The sequence below is a fragment of the Leopardus geoffroyi genome, chromosome B4 (assembly GCF_018350155.1).
Source record: "Leopardus geoffroyi isolate Oge1 chromosome B4, O.geoffroyi_Oge1_pat1.0, whole genome shotgun sequence".
NCBI lineage: Eukaryota > Metazoa > Chordata > Mammalia > Carnivora > Felidae > Leopardus > Leopardus geoffroyi.
In genome coordinates, this window is record NC_059341.1 from 23,067,884 (window position 1) to 23,081,082 (window position 13,199).

The 13,199-nt window shown below is 41.5% G+C and overlaps 1 protein-coding gene and 1 long non-coding RNA gene across 3 annotated transcripts in view; both read right to left on the reverse strand.

Annotated features, from left to right (window-relative positions):
• The window catches only part of PRTFDC1 (phosphoribosyl transferase domain containing 1), a 99,517-nt gene that overhangs the window by 43,359 nt on the left and 42,959 nt on the right, over nt 1–13,199 (reverse strand). The window lies entirely within an intron of this gene.
• On the reverse strand, nt 1,057–10,673 carry LOC123589965. Its single transcript, XR_006708534.1, has 2 exons — nt 8,829–10,673; nt 1,057–1,228 (listed from the first exon to the last, which is right to left on the reverse strand). It is a non-coding gene; the product is annotated as an uncharacterized LOC123589965 (long non-coding RNA).

The window sequence follows — 13,199 nt, forward strand, 5'->3', positions numbered from 1 at the left end:
GGGCTGTGTGCCTCACGGAGCAAATGAACCAACTTGCCGAACCTCAAATACATCCTGGCCCAGAATAAGCATCAGGGAACGGTAGTTATTTTTTTTTTTAAGGTTCGTTTATTTATTTTGAGAGAGAGAAAGAATATGAGCAGAAGAGGGGCAGAGAGAGAGAGGGAGAGAGAGAATCCCAAGCAGGCTCCATGCTGTCAGCGCAGAGCCCGATGCGGGGCTCGAACCCATAAACCGCGAGATTATGACCTGAACCACCACCAAGAGTTTGACGCTTAACCTACTGAGCCACCCAGGTGCCCCAGTAAAGTAGTTTTCAAACTCTGGGCTAGGGTGGTGCTGATAGGAGCAGTACAAGTAAGAGAAAACCTTAAAACTAAGGAGGTAAAGAGTTGAGTTGGGGCTGCCCCCCACTGTATAATTGAAGTAATAGTTAAAATAAGATTGCATTAAGGCATATTGATTTTCGCTTTTATATCAGTCTGTGCTTTTCATAGATGTGTATGAACATATACATATATGCATGTATTTTTTCATATATATAAAAATACAAAGTGATTAAAAATGAAAATCAAATGCCTTAGTGAAATCTTTTGATATATCAGGACAGATTCAACTATATTAAACATTTTTTCATGTAATAATTTTCAGACCACTGGAAGCTAGGTCAACACCTATATAGAAAGATAAAATGAAAATAGTCTCCCCCTTTCTTTCTTTTTTGTTTTTAAATGTTTATTTTTCAGAGAGAGAGAGAGAAAGAGAGAGCGCAAGGGGCAGAAAGAGAGAGAGACAGAGGATACGAAGCAGGCTCTGCACTGCCAGCAGAGAGCCAGATGCGGGGCTTGAACTCACGAACTCTGAGTTCATGACCTGAGCCAAGGTTGGACGCTGAACCAACTGAACCACCAAGCCGCCCATTCTTTCTTTCCTTTACTGCACTGACACAGTGAAAATCTCAAGCATCAGCTAACTCTCTGGCCACATCATACTCATGCGATGTATGCACATAGGGACTTTTAGTCCGGGACAACAGCAGCACAGAAGTCAATGGCATGAGCTCTAAGGGATGCTTCCCCACATTTTTAATTGTGAAACGTGGCCTGTCTTCACTTGGAGCCTCTTCCTGAGAATCCCAGAGTTCAGGAAGTTCAGCTTCTGACAATGTAACGCTCGTTTTAGTCTGCTGCTAATGGAAGGGAGTGCAAATGCACCCTATTTGGAATCGCTGCAAAGGAAAGAGAAAATGTGTCATTCAGTCCGTTGTGAGGAGCACTGGGTGGTCAAACATTGCAAATGCTTTGGAAAAGGATGGTGTGAAAGAGTCCTGAAAAGTGCCTCTGTGAGATCCAAGGTTATTCCAGCTCCATAGCAAAAGAACAAACTATTGTAAGGGCATAAAAAAAAATTGAGAGCAATATGAGTCAAAAGAAAGTCCCTTAGGTCAGTTTCTCTGCCAGTTAGAGGGCCTTCCCATCCCCCTCAATCACTACATCTAAACGTCCCAAAACTCAACAAAACAAAGCAAAAGTGCTCCTGCTACCTGCTATCACCTTTTAGGATGTTTACTTGATATGTCTCTTCTCTTCCTCTTGGCATGAAGAAGGCTGTTGGTATTTTGGATCAAAATTAGGCAATGTGATGTTTTGACAAAACCCTCTGATGGCAGGAAACTCTGTTAGCATTTTGATAGAGTGAGTCAGGCAGCAACTGAGTGATAAGAGCACCACCGGCACGATGCTCTAAAATGTGATGGAGGGGCGCCTGGGTGGCTCAGTCAGTTAAGCATTGGACTTAGGCTCAGGTCATGATCTCATGGTTTGTGAGTTCAAGCCCTGTGTTAAGCTCTGTGCTGACAGCTGAGAGCCTTGACCCTGCTTTGGTTTCTGTGTTTCTATCTCTCTGCCCCTCCCCTGCTCGTGCTCTGTCTCTCTCTCTCAAAAAAAATAAAATAAAATAAACAAAATTAACATTAAAAAAATTTTTTTAATGTAATGGAAGGGTGCCTGGGTGGCTCAGTCAGTTTAGCGTCCGACTTTGGGACTTCAGTTCAGGTCATGATCCCACTGATTGTTATCTCAAGCCCCGCATTGGGCTCTGTGCTGGCAGCTCGGAGCTTGGAGCCTGCTTCAGATTCTGTCTCTGTCTCTGTCTCTGTCTCTCTGCCCCTCCCCTGCTTGTGCTCACGCGTGTGTTCTCTCTCTCTCTCAAATATAAAATAAAAACAACAAAAGAATAAAATGTGATGGAAATCCAGGGCTTCTTTATAAGAATGACCTGCTTTTCCCAAGAAGTGCAAACTAAAAAAACAAAGAGTTAGCACTTTCTGTTTGTAAAAATGAGAAACATATTAAAGAAACAGAATGATCATATCCTGAGGTGGTGACAACGTGAAAAAAAAAAAAACAAAAACCCAGACACTTGCATAGACTGCTGTTGGAGATACACATGAAATACAATTGTTTGTTGGGGAAATCTGGTGCTGATATATCAAAAGCTTTCAGGGAAATCTATAGAGAACAAACTGGTGATTATCAAGGGAGGTGGATGGGTAGATGGGTGAAATCGACTAAGGGGATTAAGGGCACATTCATCGCGATGAGCACTGAGGAACACAGAATTGTTGAGTCACTATAGTGTCCACTCGAAACTACTATGACACTATATGCTAACAATACTTGACTTAAAAAAAAAAAAAACAAAGCTTTTAGGAAGATCTGGTGACAACATATCAAAAGCTTTCAAAGTACACACAGTTTTAGGAGCAAGCCTGATGAGACAATTAGACATGTGCACAACATTTTATGAATAAGGAGGTTCATCACATCATTATTTATGATGTAGAAAGACTTTAAGTATGTAAATGTCCAAGAATGAGGGATTACTTGAAAAATCTGTAAATACAGGCGGGTGGTGGAGTGCTTCCCTGCCATTAAAAGTGATACTGTAAAGTACTCTTTTTGATATGTGTCCCACTCTGGATTTTCTCAAGTGCAAGGGACAGGTACCTCATTTGAACTCATTTAAACAGAAAAGTGATTGATTCAAAGGAAGAGCTTAACAGCCAAGTTTAAGAAGGCAGGATACAGGGCAGTTTGAGGAACGGGGAGGATCTAGAACCAGGACCTCAGATGGCTTCCAAGACTCTTTCTCTTGTCTCGGCTTCCACTCCATTTCTAGCTTCCCATCCTAACAACCTCACCGGCCAAGAGAAAAAGATCTTTCCTTCTAAACTTGAGTGTGAAAAATTCCACAGTAGATTTAACTGACCTGGCTTGCATCACATGACTGCCTCTTGGACCAATCCTCATGGTCAAGTACACCCGAGCGGCAGCAATCGGCCTGCCTTGTGTCAGATAGCTACCCTTAGGGAACAGCTGTGATCAAGGAGGCAGTTTGGACCCTCCATGAGAGTAGTGGAGTGGCCAGAATAGCACAGTCAGGGCCACTAGGGCAATTGCAGGGACCTGGGGAGCCATTCTAATTTGTCTCCCACAACTGTAGTTGATAATATTATTTGTCAGTGCTTTCCACCGTAGTTGGTCCTAGTCTTTTTGTGAGGTTAAAGAGTACATTTGTCTTACTTTATTTCAAGGAAAGGGATTCCTTTTGACTGTGTGGTTGGGAAGGGTCCTGGGATAAAGGGCATTGGGTAGGGTGTGCACTGTCAGAACTGTGGATCTATCCCTAGCCACACTGTTTGGGTGGGATCGGACACATGAGCTGCCACCACTGACAAAAGACATCACATCCTGCACAAAACTTAGTGGGTAAGAACTGGTCATGGGATACAGCCATTTATCTGTTACACAGAAATCCACTACAGTATTTCTGAAACATACTGACATGTAACGAACCAGAAATGAACTCTATCATGTTATCATTAGAGATGCTGTATTTGAACCATATACTTGAGAGAGAAAGAGAAAGGGAAACACACGTGAGCCTTTAAAAATCCAATATTTCGGGACAACTCAGTGGCTCAGTTGGTTAAGCTTCCAACTTCGGCTCAGGTCATGATGGCACAGTTCAGTCAGTTCAAGCCCCGCATCAGGCTTTGTGCTGACAGCTCAGAGCCTGGAGCCTCCTTTAGATTCTGTGTCTCCCTCTCTCCCTCTGTCCCTTCCCTGCGCATGCTCTGTCTGTCTCTCTAAAAAAAAATAAGTAACACGTTAAAAAATAAGTAAAACATTAAAAAAGAATAAATAAATAAATAACCGGTATTTCAAGCTAATAGAGACAAATGACTATGACAAATGATGGTTATTTTAAACGTGTTGCCATAGCAGTGAAATTCTCTAATTCTGTTTGAGAATAGCCGACAACACTGCAAGAGGTATTCTGAATTAAACAGCAATGCTGCTTTTACAGGTTTTCTTTATTATACGGACAGAGATATCTGTGGATTCTCATCTAATAGAACTGGGGGATTTAGCAAGCAAGTAAAATATGGATTGCAAGTGAACTCACAGATTTCTTTAAATGGAGAAAGTAATAAATGCGTGAAGGTTTGAAAATCAGTTGAAAGAAACTTTAGTTGTTGCTTTTTGTCGATCAAGAGGCAGAACTCCACAGCTCACCTAATTGACCGATGTAACCTAGCTTTCCTTTTTGAAAATAACACCACTTATATAATTTCTCATGTTGTTAAATTGAGAGAACGGCAATATTTGCCTCTTTAGACTTTCTTTCCAAATATAAATTCTTGTGAACACCTAAACCAGTATTGTGGAGATGTGAGAAACAGAACACGGCAGGGGTGTTGGTCCAGAGACCAACTACTCTTCAAACGCTGGTAGTTCACACACCATTTCATGCCAAGGCTCAAAGAGAAGCAGGAACCAAAAAGCCAGAAAGTCTGAGGCCTTGGTTTTGTAGCTGACGTTTTATATAACCTTATGTAACCTGGTATTTTTGTAACTGAGTTTTTCCCATCAACTTCTGCAGCTCTCTAGAGAAGTTGCCCTCTTATTCTGGCCAATTATCAGAAAGGCAATACCTCAGACCCTTCCAGAATCTTAAGTGGAGATAGAGAAGAATGTGCTCATCAATTTGTGAAAGAGAAATTGGGTGAAATAAAAATGCTCTTTGGGATACATAGCTCTTTAGTCTTTTAAATATTCTCATCAAATCCAGAAATTGGATTTAAAAAAAAAATCAATTGTTTCTCCCACAAATCAAATCAACATATCTGTATAACATAACTTGCAAGCCCAGGGAATTTGAGTTCTAGTTGCTAAATTCTGTGCATGTTTATTTCCAGAATTAAAAACCAAACAACTAGGGTAAGTGCCATTTACAAGGGCTCCAGACAAGCATTTTATATGAATAAAATCTATGCAAAAAGACTGTATTTAAGCAAGAGAAATGCTGTTTCCTGTGCATGTCTTTAGGAAAGGAGATTATTTCATGGCCACCTGTCACTCCTTGGTGTTTGAAATTAGAGCCTGAAATCTTTGGTCTGAAAGTCAAACCTCTTACCAAGTGATTATAACCTGGAAGTCACATTTTAGCATCAGCAAAGTATCTGTCTAGGATTCTAACGTGCTTTAGAATCATATGCCTCAGACACCATAACATTATTTAATAGACAACTGTATCTCAGTTCCTTTGTTTATGTGTAGTTGATCACAAGGCCACAAGTAAAATCCCTCAGTCGTTGGGCTCTTGTTTCTTGAATGGCCGAGCAGGGTAACATCAGTCAGCAAGAAAAAAGGAACCTGCAACCGTGTGAGAAAGAAACTGAGAACTTCTTTGCTGGCATCACGTCAGCAATCAGAAGGAGAAGGGAAACCGGCAGGGGTGAACGTTTGCCCACGTTGTAATCGTGAGCTAAAAAATAGAAGTTAAGACAGAAATTTGCTTTTAAAGAGAAAGGACTATCATGGCCTACCCTCTTTCATACATGCTAAAATGTGTGTTTCAAAAGGCTGAAACAGAACATTTCTAATGTCCCCATGCTGCATAACAGTGTCTTACTGATGTATTGTATCACTCTGCACCTGCAGTGAATTTCTCTCCCTGAGCATCTATGAATGCCCAACTCCCGCACCAGAGATGGTCTAAAGGTGTGGTGACTGGTCATGGGTATCCGTCTACAAGGGCCAAAGCCCCAGTGTCTTCTCCATGACTGTCACTACAATCCTTGCTCCACCTCTCCCCAGAGTGAGTGTTAGGTAGGTGAATCTGCACAGCTGGGGTTGCTTTGGTGACGAAAACTCTGCTGCAGCAAAGTGGGCGAAAGAAGAAAGCTGAAGGCTTGCAGCAGGGGACGCATTACTCATCAAAGCTGCCCCTTTAGCTGGAAGGTAGAGGAATGTGACTGCCCAGGATTTTTTTTTCCTTAATCTTTAAATTGCTCTTTTGCAAGACAACAATTCACATTCTAGTTAGGCATTCATCTCTACCTGGTTAGTCTGATCAGCCAACTCATAGAGCCGTGGACCTATGCCAATGGCTCACTATTGCGAGGCCCCAGTTCATTTTTATCTGCTCTGTGGGCAGAGATGACATCCTTAGCTACAGCCAGTCACTGTAAAGATTCCAGTCATTGGAATGTTAGAACAGGGATGAATTCTAGCAATTGTCCGGGTCTCTCTTTTCGCAGATGAGAGACCCGGTCTACCTGCATCCAAAACCTTGTGATTTAATAGGACATATCAGAACTGGGACTGGAATCCCATCTTCATAAATTCTGGTCTAGTGAAAACTGCCTCTCTTAAGAAAGGAGACTCTTCCTAGAAACACCGGGGAAAGTTGACCTTTACATTTTTCTTCACATTTTGAATCAAAGGAGTGACAGTGGAGCTTAAAGGGCTTTCTTCTGTCACCACACAGTGACATGTTGACAAGAGGCAGAAAAGCAAGCAAGATACAGTCTAACAAGATTGCAGTTAGATTTCTTTTGTTTTCCTTGTCTAGGTGCTTCATCATAATTGTTTGCTTCTATAATCACTCATTTATTCTTTCAACAAATATCTGCCATTCTCCTAAGACCAGAAAAGATTGAGTAGTCTATTCAGCACAAATTCCCCACTATGGAATGGAATAACATGGTATAGAGACTGTTGTGAGAAAAGATGATTGGGTCCTCTTCATAGACTAACTTGTTATTTGCTGAGCATTCCCTGCTAAGTAGAAAACTAATAAAGCAAACAGGCGGTAACGTTCTATTTGTTGTTAGCTGGTAATGATTACATGAGTGCATTCATAGTCTCCTGGTGAAAAATTCATTAAGCTGAACACTTACAATTTGAACACTTTTCTGTATGTAGTTACACTTCAATAAAACATGTTCAAAACATGCAAACAATAGGAAGCAATTAATAGACACAATCCCAGTTCTCAAGGAGATCATAATTTTTTAATTTTTTTAATGTTTATTTATTTTTGAGAAGGACTAAGAGAGAGAGAGAGAGAGAGGAAGAAAACAAGTAGGGGAGGGGCAGAGAGAGAGGGAGACAGAATCTGAAGCAGACTCTGCACTGTCAGCTCAACGCCCAATGTGGGGCTCAAACCCACAAACTGAGATCATGACCTGAGCTGAAGTGAGACGCTCAACAGACTGAGCCACCCAGGCACCCCAAGGAGCACATATTTCAATACAGTTATCCTATGATGCAATAGTCCCCCCTTACCTGTAGTTTTGTTTTCTGCAGTCAACTGTGGTCTGGAAGCAGATGAACCTACTTCTGATCTATCCGAAGTGTAGCGTTAGGCTATGTCACCTTATGTCACTCACCTCACTTCATTTCACCGTACAGGCATTTTATCATCTCATATCATTATAAAAAGAAGGGTGAATATATGGGGCACCTGGGTGGCTCAGTCGGTTAAAAGTCCGACTTCAGCTCAGGTCATGATCTCATGGTCCACGAGTTCGAGCCCCGCGTCAGGCTCTGTGCTGTCAGTTTGGAGCCTGGCGCCTGGTTCGGATTCTGTGTCTCCTTCTCTCTCTGCCCCTCCTCTGCTCACACTCTGTCTTCCTCTGTCTCTCAAAAATGAATAAACGTTTAAAAAAATAAAAAAAAAGAAGGGTGAATATAGTACACTGAGATTTTTTGAGAGAGACCACATTCACATAACTTTCATTACTGCACAGTATTATAATTGTTTTATTTTATTATTGTTGTTAATCTCTTACAGTGCCTAATTTATAAATTAAACTTTATCATAGGTATATAGGTATAGGAAAAAATATAATATTTATGGGTTTCAGTACTATCCATGATTTTCGGCATTCACTGGAGATCTTGGAATGCAATTCCCCATAGATAACTGAGGACTACTATATTTATAGAAAACAAAAAAAGAAGTCCTCCTCTTTCATTTTACAAAGGAAAGTACTGGAGCCTAGGAAGGTCACATGGCTGGTTTTGGTAGAGGCAGGGGTAGGAGCTGGTTTTCCTGGTTGATATTGTCCCACATTGTACTTCCTGTCTTCACCAGTATGACTTTCTGTTTTAAGGGCCATGTTTGAAGAGGGTCACTCAGAAAAATGTATCATTTCATTTCTTCTTTGCCTGATTCTAGTCTTCCTTAACTTTAAGCTGAAATTTTGAGTCTTTATTCTGAAATACTAAACTGTAAATTTCTGAAATTGGATACAGGTACCTCTTTTCGATGAAGTTTATTTGATAGAAACAAAAAAGGTTGCCTCTGTACCCCCAAGTGGGCTGCAAACTTAAACCACTAAGATTCTCTTTCGTTGGAAATGTTTCCTTTTTGACATGTGCAAGTCTGAGATTTTTCTTCCCATTTCCAAAGTTGACAAAAACCAGTATGTATCAATTAGCCACTTTTGAGGAACCAGTCACACTATTACGTACCTTCATTGAGATATCGCTTCCTAAGGACATCTGCCCAATCAACTGTGCCTCCACATCAAGAATGAGTGGTACCGAGGGGCTCCTGCAGGGCTGTGAGGTAGGCATGCCAGTAATTGTGAGAGCAAGTCAGGGGGCATGCCAGTCAGCTGTCTGGAAGGCTTGGTGCACCTCAGACCCATGGTGCCGGTCATCTTCTGTGCCATCTCTTGGATCCTCTCTCCCTGACTTAACATTCCAGGGCCATCTCTTCTGGAAACCCTAGGAATACATCTGAACTTCTAGGGACCCCTAATTATCCCAGAAGCACCTACAGAAGACTAAACACTAGTTTACAGAGCCCACTCTTACTGGGTCCTTTACCTGTACTACTGACCCTTCCTAACATGGGCTCCTTTTCCTCTCCCCACTTGTTACATGGATATTATCCAAGATCTTATCACCCACTTCCAACACACATTTACATTCGGTAGGCAATCTCTTCCACAGTCTCAACTCCCACTGGTATACCAATGACTCCGTTTTATTTTTACCTCTCGCTAAGGTATCTTTATAGCACCAAACTTCATATTCCTAATAGTCTACTGGAAATCTCTACAATGGTGTACCACGGGCCCTTCAAAGTCAGTCTGTACAGAAGTGCCTGTTGTCTTTCCTGCTGAATGATTTCTTCTTCTTGTGTCTCAGTGAGGATACATTATCCAACAGATACACAAGCCAGAAGCCAAGAGCCATAAAATTCTCTTCTCTTCATTGTATCAACCATATTCAATCACTTATCTATTAATTGAATCACTTAGAGGAATTGGTTGCTATTGATTACCTGTTTCATATTTTTTTTAAGAATTAAATGAGAAAGTCCATGTAAATCACTTTCCTAGTGCCTGAGTAACAAATATTCAATGAATTATGATTATTACTCCTGTAGTATTATCACCACTATTATAGATGCTTTGATCAGCAAGATGGGTGGGTAGATGGACAGAAAGATAGATGGATACAAAAAGCGACAGAATTCAGGTATCTGACACTTTACATTCATTACTTATTCATTCAAAATATTTGTAGTATGCTGACACCAGTTCTGATGTGTGGGTTGTTTCTCCACACCAAACAATTTTCTGACAACTGCCGGGTGTCTTTCAATTCAACTTAATTCTGACACTGTCTACCTGAAGATACCATCAGATTCCACGGGTTGAGAGCTCAGTCTTATAAGACTACCCTCCATTTCAGATGCCAATTTCAAGTTTAGGTTGTTACTTGTGCTCGGACCATCTGTTTATAAATCGGAGAGGTTCCTACAACCCCCTCCTTGGGTTCAATTCATTTGCCAGAGTGGCTTGTAGACCTAAGGAAACCAGTTTACTCACTAGATTACTGGTTTGTTACAAAGGATATGAATCAACAGCTAGATGAGATACACAGGGCGAGTCCCTGAATACAGGAACTTATGTCCCCGTGGAGTCTGGGGTTTAACACAGCAACACATGGGCGATTTCTGGTTCACCAACCTGGAAATTATCCAAAGCCTATCCTTTTGGGTTTTGGGGGAGGCTTCATTACATAGGCATGGTTGATTAAATCATTGGCCATCAGTGAACTGAACTCAATCTCCCATCCCTCTCCCCTCCCAGAAAGTCAGGGTGTGGGTTGGGATTGAATGAGACTGAAAGTTCCAATCCTCTCATTACATGGTGGGCTCCACTGGCAACCAGCCCCCATGCGTAGGTGTTTTCCACAAGTTACTCATTAAACAATAAAAGACATCTTTATCACTCTCATCACAGGAAATTCCAAGGGTTTTAGGAGCTCTGTGTCAGGAACTGAATGAAAACCAAATGTATATTTCTTTTTTTTTTTTAATTTTTTTTTTAACGTTTATTTATTTTTGAGACAGAGAGAGACAGAGTATGAACGGAGGATGGTCAGAGAAAGAGGGAGACCCAGAATCCGAAGCAGGCTCCAGGCTCTGAGCTGTCAGCACAGAGCCCGACGCGGGGCTCGAACCCACGGACCGCGAGATCATGACCTGAGCCGAAGTCGACCGCTTAACTGACTGAGCCAGCCAGGCGCCCCTGTATATTTCTTATTATAAATCACAATGTCACAACTACTATATGCTACAAACTCTTCTAGGCTTTGGGGACACTAGCGAGCAAAACAAGTATCTACTCTTATGGACCTTCCATTTTAGTGAACAGAGACAGGGATTATGCACATACATGAATACACAAATAATGTATCATGCGGTGGTAAGTTCTACCAAAAAAATAAAGCAGGATAGGGGAACAAAGGAAGCAGGGGACACTATTTTAGATAGGGAAGTCAGAATAACACCTCTGGTGTAGTAACATTTAAGAGGCATCCGAGCACGGAGAGAAGTGGAGGGGGGTGGCTCTGAGTGTGAGGGTACAAAGTGTATTTCAGGAAACACCAGGAGGCCCGTATGACTGGCATAGAAAGTAGAAAGAAGAAGGGCTCAATGGTGGGTGTGGTGATCTCATCTTATCCTGATAGAATTCTTCAAAGTGTTACTATATTGACCTCACAGATTAGACACTTGAGGCTCATAAATATTCAATTATTTGCCCAACGGCCTTCAAAGTACATCCACAAAGTAAACTAAGCCTGTTCTATCTGCTGCTTTTCCTCGGTCCTTGCCTTAGTTCAGACCCTCTTCCCGTCTTGCTTGGACTACTGCTATAGGCTCCTAACTGGCCTTCCTGTTCCCTCTCTTCCGCCTCGAATGCTGCACACCATGCTCAGAATAACTTTCTATGACATAGTTGAGTGTATCACTTCCCTGTTTAAAATCCTCCCATGATTTCCCAACTTCTAGACCAGAGGGTCAGGGTCAACTGCAGAGGTAGGACCAGGCTCGTCTCTGCTGATCTGCTTCCTCTCATGTCCCATGCACGTGGTCCTCCACCTATTCCAGATCAGGCTTCCTCTTTTCCCTGTGCACTTACAGATGCTGCTTCCTCAGCTTCTAACTCCTTAGCTCCTCTGGTCTGTCGGGAGAGCCTCACTACACATCCAGGACTCAGCTGAGGGAGCCTCCCCTACCTTCTCTCTGCTCCCATCCTTTGTATATATGCCCCATTACAGTTCTGATTACATTGTGACTGCTAGGCCCTCTCTAAAGCCAAGAGAGTCCTGGGCCACCCATCTTATGAGGTCCGAAGATACAGAATATGAAGAAATATGAAGAATTTTTAAAATGTGCATATTTGAATGCTTACGTAACACACACATGCGCACACACACACACACACACACTGCTGGAGGCAGATGGACTACACTGAACCTTGGAACAAATGACTCATATGATTGAATGAATGAATGAATGAATGAATGTGTCTTACTTCCCATGTGGAACAAAGAGAATAATATCTCCCTTGGTAAATGGTCAGAATATAGACCACACAGAAGGCACACAAAAGGCTGTCTTTAATTTTTTTTTTTTTATATCCTTGGCATTTCTGCTAAGAGGCAAGTGAACTGGAACATTTTTATTTATCAGGGAAATGAAAGTGGGATTGCTACAAGACCTCATTTCATGGGAGCAACTGTGGCCCCAAGGCCCTCACATAAGAGGTTTTCCTCAGCTGCTCTTGACAGCTGTCTTGAGGGCTTCTAGCTGCCTGCTCCCATCTGAGTACCACAGCCTCTGGTTCTGAAAGGCGTGGGGTCAAAGGAATAGGGAAATCGACATGTCAGGAAATCTTGGGAGGCCTTCTGGTTTTGCTGCTGGCTTATTTTTTCTTAAGTGGATTTTTCTGGAATATAGGCATACAGTTATGTTATAATTATATCCGTTGAGGACATAAAGCAGCTTGTGTCTTACTTTCCTGAATATAAAAGTCACATGAACGCATTACAGAAAAATGAGATAGTGTAGATAAGTATAAAAATGGAAAATTACCCAGGAAATGGAGACTGAGAGATAGTGAGTTGTCCGAGTTAGACTTTCCACAGGATAAAAGTATCTGACTTAAATCACTTCAAGGCAAATTCTTTGGGGGGAAAAAAATAATTTCTATGAAAATAGCAACATAATCATTTTGGGTAGTTACTCCATTTCACCTGAAATTCCTGTGAAGTCTTCACCAACACAACTGAGGAAGTTCTACTTTACAATAAAAAAAAAAAAAATTGGAACGATTGTTTTCTTTCCTTTTCTTTCTGTCCTCTTTCATTTTAAAACTACATGCAAATGCATTTCAAAGTGAAGTATTCTAACCCAGTATAAATAGAGGACATGGAATAAAAGCCTATTTCATTCTGGAGTCAGGCAACAAAATGTCATAACCTTTGCCCTAAGAGTTTGATTTTCAGTAAAATTTCTTTATAGAGTTTTCTAGCAACCAA